Source organism: Micropterus salmoides, unplaced genomic scaffold, assembly GCF_014851395.1.
Source record: "Micropterus salmoides isolate LMB-PRFRI ecotype aquatic unplaced genomic scaffold, ASM1485139v1 Ms_hic_scaffold_2772, whole genome shotgun sequence".
NCBI lineage: Eukaryota > Metazoa > Chordata > Actinopteri > Centrarchiformes > Centrarchidae > Micropterus > Micropterus salmoides.
Genome location: NW_024042009.1, coordinates 17,055 through 28,136, shown reverse-complemented (window position 1 = coordinate 28,136; position 11,082 = coordinate 17,055). Strand labels below are relative to the sequence as shown.

Here is an 11,082-nt window from a genome sequence, read left to right as displayed (position 1 = left end):
CAGACGAACTACACGAATTAGCAGAACATGTCTCTGTGTTTTACCTTCTAGCGCTGGATTGGACAAGCTCAGCTTGTCTGAACATATCAAGCAAAGAAACCCATCTTAGCTTCTAAAAAATATCAGAAGACTACACAGAATTAGCAGAACATGTTTCTGTCTCTGCGTTTCACCTGCTAGCACTGGATGTGGACAAGCTAAGCTTGTCTGAACATTTCAAGCAAAGAAACCCATCTCGGCTTCTAAATAATTGCAGACGAACTACACGGAATTAGCAGAACATGTCTCTGTGTTTACCTTCTAGCGCTGGATGTGGACAAGCTCAGCTTGTCTGAACATATCAAGCAAAGAAACCCATCTTAGCTTCTAAAAAATATCAGAAGAACTACACAGAATTAGCAGCAGAACATGTTTCTTTCTCTGCGTTTCACCTGCTAGCACTGGATGTGGACAAGCTAAGCTTGTCTGAACATATCAAGCAAAGAAACCCATTCGGCTTCTATATATTGCACGAACTACACGGAATTAGCAGAAAGTCTCTGTGTTTACCTTCTAGCGCTGGATGTGGCAAGCTAAGCTGTCTGAACATATCAAGCAATGAAACCCATCTCGGCTTCTTGTTTGTCAGTCGGACACAACATAAAGCACCTCCTTCGAGCCGGAGTTGAACCAGCGACCTAAGGATTTTGACATTATGAATCTACAGTCCTCCGCTCTACCAACTGAGCTATCGAAGGGAACGCATCACTTTTGAGAACACCCAATAACAAGGACATGGACATAACAGAAACCTTTATACACTGTGAAATGCTTGTTTAAAACTGGTTCATTGTTGACTAAAGTCAGACTTACCTGCTTGAAATAATTGCAGAAGAACTACACAGAATTAGCAGAACATGTCTGTCTCTGCGTTTCACCTGCTAGGACTGGATGTGGACAAGCTCAGCTTGTCTGAACATATCAAGCAAAGAAACCCCTCCGGCTTCTAAATAATTGCAGAAGAACTACACGGAATTAGCAGAACATGTCTCTGTTGTTTTACCTTCTAGCGCTGGATGTGGACAAGCTCAGCTTGTCTGAACAATATCAAGCAAAGAAACCCATCTTAGCTTCTAAAAAATACAGAAGAACTACACAGAATAGCAGAACATGTTTTCTGTCTCTGCGTTTCACCTGCTAGCACTGAATGTGGACAAGCTAGCTTGTCTGAACATTTCAAGCAAAGAAACCCATCGCGGCTTCTAAATAATTGCAGACGAACTACACGGAATTAGCAGAACATGTCTCTGTGTTTTACCTTCTAGCGCTGGATGTGGACAAGCTCAGCTTGTCTGAACATATCAAGCAAAGAAACCCATCTTAGCTTCTAAAAAATATCAGAGAACTACACAGAATTAGCAGAACATGTTTCTTCTCTGCGTTCACCTGCTAGCACTGGATGTGGACAAGCTAAGCTTGTCTGAACATATCAAGCAAAGAACCCATCTCGGCTTCTATATAATTGCAGAGAACTACACGGAATTAGCAGACATGTCTCTGTGTTTACCTTCTAGCGCTGGATGTGGACAAGCTAAGCTTGTCTGAACAAATCAAGCAATGAAACCCATCTTAGCTTCTAAATAATTGCAGAAGAACTACACAGAATTAGCAGAACATGTTTCTGTCTCGCGTTTCACCTGCTAGCACTGGATGTGGACAAGCTAAGCTTGTCTGAACATTTTAAGCAAAGAAACCCATCTCGGCTTCTAAATAATTGCAGACGAACTACACGGAATTAGAGAACATGTCTCTGTGTTTACCTTCTAGAGCTGGATGTGGACAAGCTCAGCTTGTCTGAACATATCAAGCAAAGAAACCCCTCCCGGCTTCTAAATATTGCAGAAGAACTACACGGAATTAGCAGAACATGTCTCTGTGTTTTACCTTCTAGCGCTGGATGTGGACAAGCTCAGCTTGTCTGAACATATCAAGCAAAGAAACCCATCTTAGCTTCTAAAAATATCAGAAGAACTACACAGAATTAGCAGAACATGTTTCTGTCTCTGCGTTTCACCTGCTAGCACTGGATGTGGACAAGCTAAGCTTGTCTGAACATTTCAAGCAAAGAAACCCATCTCGGCTTCTAATAATTGCAGACGAACTACACGGAATTAGCAGAACATGTCTCTGTGTTTACCTTCTAGCGCTGGATGTGGACAAGCTCAGCTTGTCTGAACATATCAAGCAAAGAAACCCATCTTAGCTTCTAAAATATCAGAAGAACTACACAGATTAGCAGAACATGTTTCTTTCTCTGCGTTTCACCTGCTAGCACTGGATGTGGACAAGCTAAGCTTGTCTGAACATTTCAAGCAAAGAACCCATCTCGGCTTCTGAATAATTGCAGACGAACTACACGGAATTAGCAGAACATGTCTCTGTGTTTTACCTTCTAGCGCTGGATGTGGACAAGCTCAGCTTGTCTGAACATATCAAGCAAAGAAACCCATCTTAGCTTCTAAAAATATCAGAAGAACTACACAGAATTAGCAGAACATGTTTCTGTCTCTGCGTTTCACCTGCTAGCACTGGATGTGGACAAGCTAAGCTTGTCTGAACATTTCAGCAAAAACCATCTCGGCTTCTAAATAATTGCAGACGAACTACACGGAATTAGCAGAACATGTCTCTGTGTTTACCTTCTAGCGCTGGATGGATGTGGACAAGCTCAGCTTGTCTGAAATATCAAGCAAAGAAACCCATCTTAGCTTCTAAAAAATATCAGAAGAACTACACAGAATTAGCAGAACATGTTTCTTTCTCTGCGTTTCACCTGCTAGCACTGGATGTGGACAAGCTAAGCTTGTCTGAACATATCAAGCAAAGAAACCATCTCGGCTTCTATATAATTGCAGACGAACTACACGGAATTGCAGAACATGTCTCTGTGTTTTACCTTCTAGCGCTGGATGTGGACAAGCTAAGCTTGTCTGAACATATAAGCAATGAAACCCATCTCGGCTTCTTGTTTTGTCAGTCGGACACAAACATAAAGCACCTCCTTCGAGCCGGAGTTGAACCAGCGACCTAAGGATTTCTGACATTATGAATCTACAGTCCTCCGCTCTACCAACTGAGCTATCGAAGGGAACGCATCACTTTGAGAAACCCAATAACAAGGACATGGACATAACAGAAACCTTTATTACACTGTGGAAATGCTTGTTTAAAACTGGTCATTGTTGACTAAAGTCAGACTTACCTGCTTGAAATAATTGCAGAAGAACTACACAGAATTAGCAGAACATGTTTCTGTCTCTGCGTTTCACCTGCTAGGACTGGATGTGGACAAGCTAAGCTTGTCTGAACTTTCAAGCAAAGAAACCCATCTCGGCTTCTAAATAATTGCAGAAGAACTACACGGAATTAGCAGAACATGTCTCTGTGTTTTACCTTCTAGCACTGGATGTGGACAAGCTCAGCTTGTCTGAACATATCAAGCAAAGAAACCCATCTTAGCTTCTAAAAAATATCAGAAGACTACACAGAATTAGCAGAACATGTTTCTTTCTCTGCGTTTCACCTGCTAGCACTGGATGTGGACAAGCTAAGCTGTCTGAACATTTCAAGCAAAGAACCCATCTCGGCTTCTAAATAATTGCAGAAGAACTACACAGAATTGGCATAACTATCTTTGTCTGTGTGTTTTACCTTCTAGCGCTGGATGTGGACAAGCTAAGCTTGTCTGAACATATCAAGCAATGAACCCATCTCGGCTTCTTGTTTTGTCAGTCGGACACAACATAAAGCACCTCCTTCGAGCCGGAGTTGAACCAGCGACCTAAGGATTTCTGACATTATGAATCTACAGTCCTCCGCTCTACCAACTGAGCTATCGAAGGGAACGCATCACTTTTGAGAACACCCAATAACAAGGACATGGACATAACCGAAACCTTTATCACACTGTGGAAATGCTTGTTTAAAACTGGTTCATTGTTGACTAAAGTCAGACTTACCTGCTTGAAATAATTGCAGAAGAACTACACAGAATTAGAAGAACATGTCTCTGTGTTTCACCTGCTAGCGCTGGATGTGGACAAACTCAGCTTGTCTGAACATATCAAGCAATGAAACCCATCTTAGCTTCTAAAAAATATCAGAAGAACTACACAGAATTAGCAGAACATGTTCTGTCTCTGCGTTTCACTGCTAGCACTGGATGTGGACAAGCTAAGCTTGTCTGAAACATTTCAAGCAAAGAAACCCATCTCGGCTTCTAAATAATTGCAGACGAACTACACGGAATTAGCAGAACATGTCTCTGTGTTTTACCTTCTAGCGCTGGATGTGGACAAGCTCAGCTTGTCTGAACATATCAAGCAAAGAAACCCATCTTAGCTTCTAAAAAATATCAGAAGAACTACACAGAATTAGCAGAACATGTTTCTGTCTCTGCGTTTCACCTGCTAGCACTGGATGTGGACAAGCTAAGCTTGTCTGAACATTTCAAGCAAAGAAACCCATCTCGGCTTCTAAATAATTGCAGACGAACTACACGGAATTAGAAGAACATGTCTCTGTGTTTCACCTGCTAGCGCTGGATGTGGACAAACTCAGCTTGTCTGAACATATCAGCAATGAAACCCATCTTAGCTTCTAAAAAATATCAGAAGAACTACACAGAATTAGCAGAACATGTTTCTGTCTCTGCGTTTCACCTGCTAGCACTGGATGTGGACAAGCTAAGCTTGTCTGAACATTTCAAGCAAAAAACCCATCTCGGCTTCTAAATAATTGCAGACGAACTACACGGAATTAGCAGAACATGTCTCTGTGTTTTACCTTCTAGCGCTGGATGTGGACAAGCTAAGCTTGTCTGAACATATCAAGCAAAGAAACCCATCTCGGCTTCTAAATAATTGCCGAAAACTACACAGAATTGGCATAACATATCTTTGTCTGTGTTTTTACCTTCTAGCGCTGGATGTGGACAAGCTAAGCTTGTCTGAACAATCAAGCAATGAAACCCATCTCGGCTTCTTGTTTTGTCAGTCGGACACAAACATAAAGCACCTCCTTCGAGCCGGAGTTGAATCAGCGACCTAAGGATTTCTGACATTATGAATCTACAGTCCTCCGCTCTACCAACTGAGCTATCGAAGGAACGCATCACTTTGAGAACAATAACAAGGACATGGACATAACAGAAACCTTTATTACACTGGGAAATGCTTGTTTAAAACTGGTTCATTGTTGACTAAAGTCAGACTTACCTGCTTGAAATAATTGCAGAAGAACTACACAGAATTAGCAGAACATGTTTCTGTCTCTGCGTTTCACCTGCTAGCACTGGATGTGGACAAGCTAAGCTTGTCTGAACATTTCAAGCAAAGAAACCCCATCTCGGCTTCTAAATAATTGCAGACGAACTACACGGAATTAGCAGAACATGTCTCTGTGTTTTACCTTCTAGCGCTGGATGTGGACAAGCTCATTGTCTGAACATATCAAGCAAAGAAACCCATCTTAGCTTCTAAAAAATATCAGAAGAACTACACAGAATTAGCAGAACATGTTTCTGTCTCTGTGTTTCACCTGCTAGCACTGGATGTGGACAAGCTAAGCTTGTCTGAACATATCAAGCAAAGAAACCCATCTCGGCTTCTAAATAATTGCAGACGAACTACACGGAATTAGCAGAACATGTCTCTGTGTTTTACCTTCTAGAGCTGGATGTGGACAAGCTAAGCTTGTCTGAACATATCAAGCAAAGAAACCCATCTCAGCTTCTAAATAATTGCAGAAGAACTACACGGAATTAGCAGAACATGTCTCTGTGTTTTACCTTCTAGCGCTGGATGTGGACAAGCTAAGCTTGTCTGAACATATCAAGCAATGAAACCCATCTCGGCTTCTTGTTTGTCAGTCGGACAAACATAAAGCACCTCCTTCGAGCCGGAGTTGAACCAGCAATCTAAGGATTTCTGACATTATGAATCTACAGTCCTCACTTTTGAGAACACCCAATAACAAGGACATGGACATAACAGAAACCTTTATTACACTGTGGAAATGCTTGTTTAAAACTGGTTCATTGTTGACTAAAGTCAGACTTACCTGCTTGAAATAATTGCAGAAGAACTACACAGAATTAGAAGAACATGTCTCTGTGTTTCACCTGCTAGCGCTGGATGTGGACAAACTCAGCTTGTCTGAACATATCAAGCAATGAAACCCATCTTAGCTTCTAAAAAATATCAGAAGAACTACACAGAATTAGCAGAACATGTTTCTGTCTCTGCGTTTCACCTGCTAGCACTGGATGTGGACGAGCTAAGCTTGTCTGAACATTTCAAGCAAAGAAACCCATCTCGGCTTCTAAATAATTGCAGACGAACTACACGGAATTAGCAGAACATGTCTCTGTGTTTTACCTTCTAGCTGGATGTGGACAAGCTCAGCTTGTCTGAACATATCAAGCAAAGAAACCCATCTTAGCTTCTAAAAAATATCAGAAGAACTACACAGAATTAGCAGAACATGTTTCTTTCTCTGCGTTTCACCTGCTAGCACTGGATGTGGACAAGCTAAGCTTGTCTGAACATTTCAAGCAAAGAAACCCATCTCGGCTTCTAAATAATTGCAGAAGAACTACACAGAATTGGCATAACATATCTTTGTCTGTGTGTTTTACCTTCTAGCGCTGGATGTGGACAAGCTAAGCTTGTCTGAACATATCAAGCAATGAAACCCATCTCGGCTTCTTGTTTTGTCAGTCGGACACAAACATAAAGACCTCCTTCGAGCCGGAGTTGAACCAGCGACCTAAGGATTTTGACATTATGAATCTACAGTCCTCCGCTCTACCAACTGAGCTATCGAAGGGAACGCATCACTTTTGAGAACACCCAATAACAAGGACATGGACATAACAGAAACCTTTATTACACTGTGGAAATGCTTGTTTAAAACTGGTTCATTGTTGACTAAAGTCAGACTTACCTGCTTGAAATAATTGCAGAAGAACTACACAGAATTAGCAGAACATGTTTCTGTCTCTGCGTTTCACCTGCTAGCACTGGATGTGGACAAGCTAAGCTTGTCTGAACATTTCAAGCAAGAAAAAACCCATCTCGGCTTCTAAATAATTGCAGACGAACTACACGGAATAGCAGAAATGTCTCTGTGTTTTACCTTCTAGCGCTGGATGTGGACAAGCTCAGCTTGTCTGAACATATCAAGCAAAGAAACCCATCTTAGCTTCTAAAAATATCAGAAGAACTACAGAGAATAGCAGAACATGTTTCTGTCTCTGTGTTTCACCTGCTAGCACTGGATGTGGACAAGCTAAGCTTGTCTGAACATTTCAAGCAAAGAAACCCATCTCGGCTTCTAAATAATTGCAGACGAACTACACGGAATTAGCAGAACATGTCTCTGTGTTTTACCTTCTAGAGCTGGATGTGGACAAGCTAAGCTTGTCTGAACATATCAAGCAAAGAAACCCATCTCGGCTTCTAAATAATTGCAGACGAACTACACGGAATTAGCAGAACATGTCTCTGTGTTTTACCTTCTAGAGCTGGATGTGGACAAGCTAAGCTTGTCTGAACATTTCAAGCAAAGAAAACCATCTCGGCTTCTAAATAATTGCAGACGAACTACACGGAATTAGCAGAACATGTCTCTGTGTTTTACCTTCTAGCGCTGGATGTGGACAAGCTAAGCTTGTCTGAACATATCAAGCAATGAAACCCATCTCGGCTTCTTGTTTTGTCAGTCGGACACAAACATAAAGCACCTCCTTCGAGCCGGAGTTGAACCAGCGACCTAAGGATTTCTGATATTATGAATCTACAGTCCTCACTTTTGAGAACACCCAATAACAAGGACATGGACATAACAGAAACCTTTATCACACTGTGGAAATGCTTGTTTAAAACTGGTTCATTGTTGACTAAAGTCAGACTTACCTGCTTGAAATAATTGCAGAAAACTACACAGAATTAGAAGAACATGTCTCTGTGTTTCACCTGCTAGCGCTGGATGTGGACAAACTCAGCTTGTCTGAACATATCAAGCAAAGAAACCCATCTTAGCTTCTAAAAAATATCAGAAGAACTACACAGAATTAGCAGAACATGTTTCTTTCTCTGCGTTTCACTGCTAGCACTGGATGTGGACAAGCTAAGCTTGTCTGAACATTTCAAGCAAAGAAACCCATCTCGGCTTCTGAATAATTGCAGACGAACTACACGGAATTAGCAGAACATGTCTCTGTGTTTTACCTTCTAGCGCTGGATGTGGACAAGCTCAGCTTGTGAACATATCAAGCAAAGAAACCCATCTTAGCTTCTAAAAATATCAGAAGAACTACACAGAATTAGCAGAACATGTTTCTGTCTCTGCGTTTCACCTGCTAGGACTGGATGTGGACAAGCTAAGCTTGTCTGAACATTTCAAGCAAAGAAACCCATCTCGGCTTCTAAATAATTGCAGACGAACTACACGGAATTAGCAGAACATGTCTCTGTGTTTTACCTTCTAGCGCTGGATGTGGACAAGCTCAGCTTGTCTGAACATATCAAGCAAAGAAACCCATCTTAGCTTCTAAAAAATATCAGAAGAACTACACAGAATTAGCAGAACATGTTTCTTTCTCTGCGTTTCACCTGCTAGCACTGGATGTGGACAAGCTAAGCTTGTCTGAACATATCAAGCAAAGAAACCCATCTCGGCTTCTATATAATTGCAGACGAACTACACGGAATTAGCAGAACATGTCTCTGTGTTTTACCTTCTAGCGCTGGATGTGGACAAGCTAAGCTTGTCTGAACATATCAAGCAATGAAACCCATCTCGGCTTCTTGTTTTGTCAGTCGGACACAAACATAAAGCAGCTCCTTCGAGCCGGAGTTGAACCAGCGACCTAAGGATTTCTGACATTATGAATCTACAGTCCTCCGCTCTACCAACTGAGCTATCGAAGGGAACGCATCACTTTTGAGAACACCAATAACAAGGACATGGACATAACAGAAACCTTTTTACACTGTGGAAATGCTTGTTTAAAACTGGTTCATTGTTGACTAAAGTCAGACTTACCTGCTTGAAATAATTGCAGAAGAACTACACAGAATTAGCAGACATGTTTCTGTCTCTGCGTTTCACCTGCTAGCACTGGATGTGGACAAGCTAAGCTTGTCTGAACATTTCAAGCAAGAAACCCATCTCGGCTTCTAAATAATTGCAGACGAACTACACGGAATTAGCAGAACATGTCTCTGTGTTTTACCTTCTAGCGCTGGATGTGGACAAGCTCAGCTTGTCTGAACATATCAAGCAAAGAAACCCATCTTAGCTTCTAAAAAATATCAGAAGAACTACACAGAATTAGCAGAACATGTTTCTGTCTCTGCGTTTCACCTGCTAGCACTGGATGTGGAAAGGCTAAGCTTGTCTGAACATTTCAAGCAAAGAAACCCATCTCGGCTTCTAAATAATTGCAGACGAACTACACGGAATTAGCAGAACATGTCTCTGTGTTACCTTCTAGAGCTGGATGGGACAAGCTCAGCTTGTCTGAACATATCAAGCAAAGAAACCCATCTTAGCTTCTAAATAATTGCAGAAGAACTACACGGAATTAGCAGAACATGTCTCTGTGTTTTACCTTCTAGCGCTGGATGTGGACAAGCTAAGCTTGTCTGAACATATCAAGCAATGAAACCCATCTCGGCTTCTTGTTTTGTCAGTCGGAAACAAACATAAAGCACCTCCTTCGAGCCGGAGTTGAACCAGCGACCTAAGGATTTCTGACATTATGAATCTACAGTCCTCCGCTCTACCAACTGAGCTATCGAAGGGAACGCATCACTTTTGAGAACACCCAATAACAAGGACATGGACATAACAGAAACCTTTATCACACTGTGGAAATGCTTGTTTAAAACTGGTTCATTGTTGACTAAAGTCAGACTTACCTGCTTGAAATAATTGCAGAAGAACTACACAGAATTAGAAGAACATGTCTCTGTGTTTTACCTTCTAGAGCTGGATGTGGACAAGCTCAGCTTGTCTGAACATATCAAGCAAAGAAACCCATCTCAGCTTCTAAATAATTGCAGAAGAACTACATGGAATTAGCAGAACATGTTTCTTTCTCTGCGTTTCACCTGCTAGTACTGGATGTGGACAAGCTAAGCTTGTCTGAACATTTCAAGCAAGAAACCCATCTCGGCTTCTAAATAATTGCAGAAGAACTACACAGAATTGGCATAACATATCTTTGTCTGTGTGTTTTACCTTCTAGCGCTGGATGTGGACAAGCTAAGCTTGTCTGAACATATCAAGCAATGAAACCCATCTCGGCTTCTTGTTTTGTCAGTCGGACACAAACATAAAGCACCTCCTTCGAGCCGGAGTTGAACCAGCGACCTAAGGATTTCTGACATTATGAATCTACAGTCCTCCGCTCTACCAACTGAGCTATCGAAGGGAACGCATCACTTTTGAGAACACCCAATAACAAGGACATGGACATAACAGAAACCTTTATCACACTGTGGAAATGCTTGTTTAAAACTGGTTCATTGTTGACTAAAGTCAGACTTACCTGCTTGAAATAATTGCAGAAGAACTACACAGAATTAGAAGAACATGTCTCTGTGTTTTACCTTCTAGAGCTGGATGTGGACAAGCTCAGCTTGTCTGAACATATCAAGCAAAGAAACCCATCTCAGCTTCTAAATAATTGCAGAAGAACTACATGGAATTAGCAGAACATGTTTCTTTCTCTGCGTTTCACCTGCTAGCACTGGATGTGGACAAGCTAAGCTTGTCTGAACATTTCAAGCAAAGAAACCCATCTTAGCTTCTAAAAAATATCAGAAGAACTACACAGAATTAGCAGAACATGTTTCTGTCTCTGCGTTTCACCTGCTAGCACTGGATGTGGACAAGCTAAGCTTGTCTGAACATTTCAAGCAAAGAAACCCATCTCGGCTTCTAAATAATTGCAGACGAACTACACGGAATTAGCAGAACATGTCTCTGTGTTTTACCTTCTAGCGCTGGATGTGGACAAGCTCAGCTTGTCTG

General features: G+C 41.5%; 7 non-coding genes across 7 annotated transcripts; all 7 read right to left on the bottom strand.

Annotated features, from left to right (window-relative positions):
* Positions 1-649: 649 nt before the first annotated feature.
* On the bottom strand, positions 650-737 carry trnay-gua. Its single transcript is given in 2 exon segments — positions 650-685; positions 701-737. It is a non-coding gene; the product is annotated as a tRNA-Tyr (tRNA).
* Positions 738-3,038: 2,301 nt separating this feature from the next.
* trnay-gua lies at positions 3,039-3,127 on the bottom strand. The gene is given in 2 exon segments: positions 3,039-3,074; positions 3,091-3,127. It is a non-coding gene; the product is annotated as a tRNA-Tyr (tRNA).
* Positions 3,128-3,792: 665 nt separating this feature from the next.
* On the bottom strand, positions 3,793-3,881 carry trnay-gua. The gene is given in 2 exon segments: positions 3,793-3,828; positions 3,845-3,881. It is a non-coding gene; the product is annotated as a tRNA-Tyr (tRNA).
* A 2,898-nt stretch (positions 3,882-6,779) lies between these two features.
* trnay-gua lies at positions 6,780-6,867 on the bottom strand. Its single transcript is given in 2 exon segments — positions 6,780-6,815; positions 6,831-6,867. It is a non-coding gene; the product is annotated as a tRNA-Tyr (tRNA).
* Positions 6,868-8,883: 2,016 nt separating this feature from the next.
* On the bottom strand, positions 8,884-8,972 carry trnay-gua. Its single transcript is given in 2 exon segments — positions 8,884-8,919; positions 8,936-8,972. It is a non-coding gene; the product is annotated as a tRNA-Tyr (tRNA).
* A 787-nt stretch (positions 8,973-9,759) lies between these two features.
* On the bottom strand, positions 9,760-9,848 carry trnay-gua. Its single transcript is given in 2 exon segments — positions 9,760-9,795; positions 9,812-9,848. It is a non-coding gene; the product is annotated as a tRNA-Tyr (tRNA).
* A 543-nt stretch (positions 9,849-10,391) lies between these two features.
* trnay-gua lies at positions 10,392-10,480 on the bottom strand. The gene is given in 2 exon segments: positions 10,392-10,427; positions 10,444-10,480. It is a non-coding gene; the product is annotated as a tRNA-Tyr (tRNA).
* Positions 10,481-11,082: the final 602 nt, after the last annotated feature.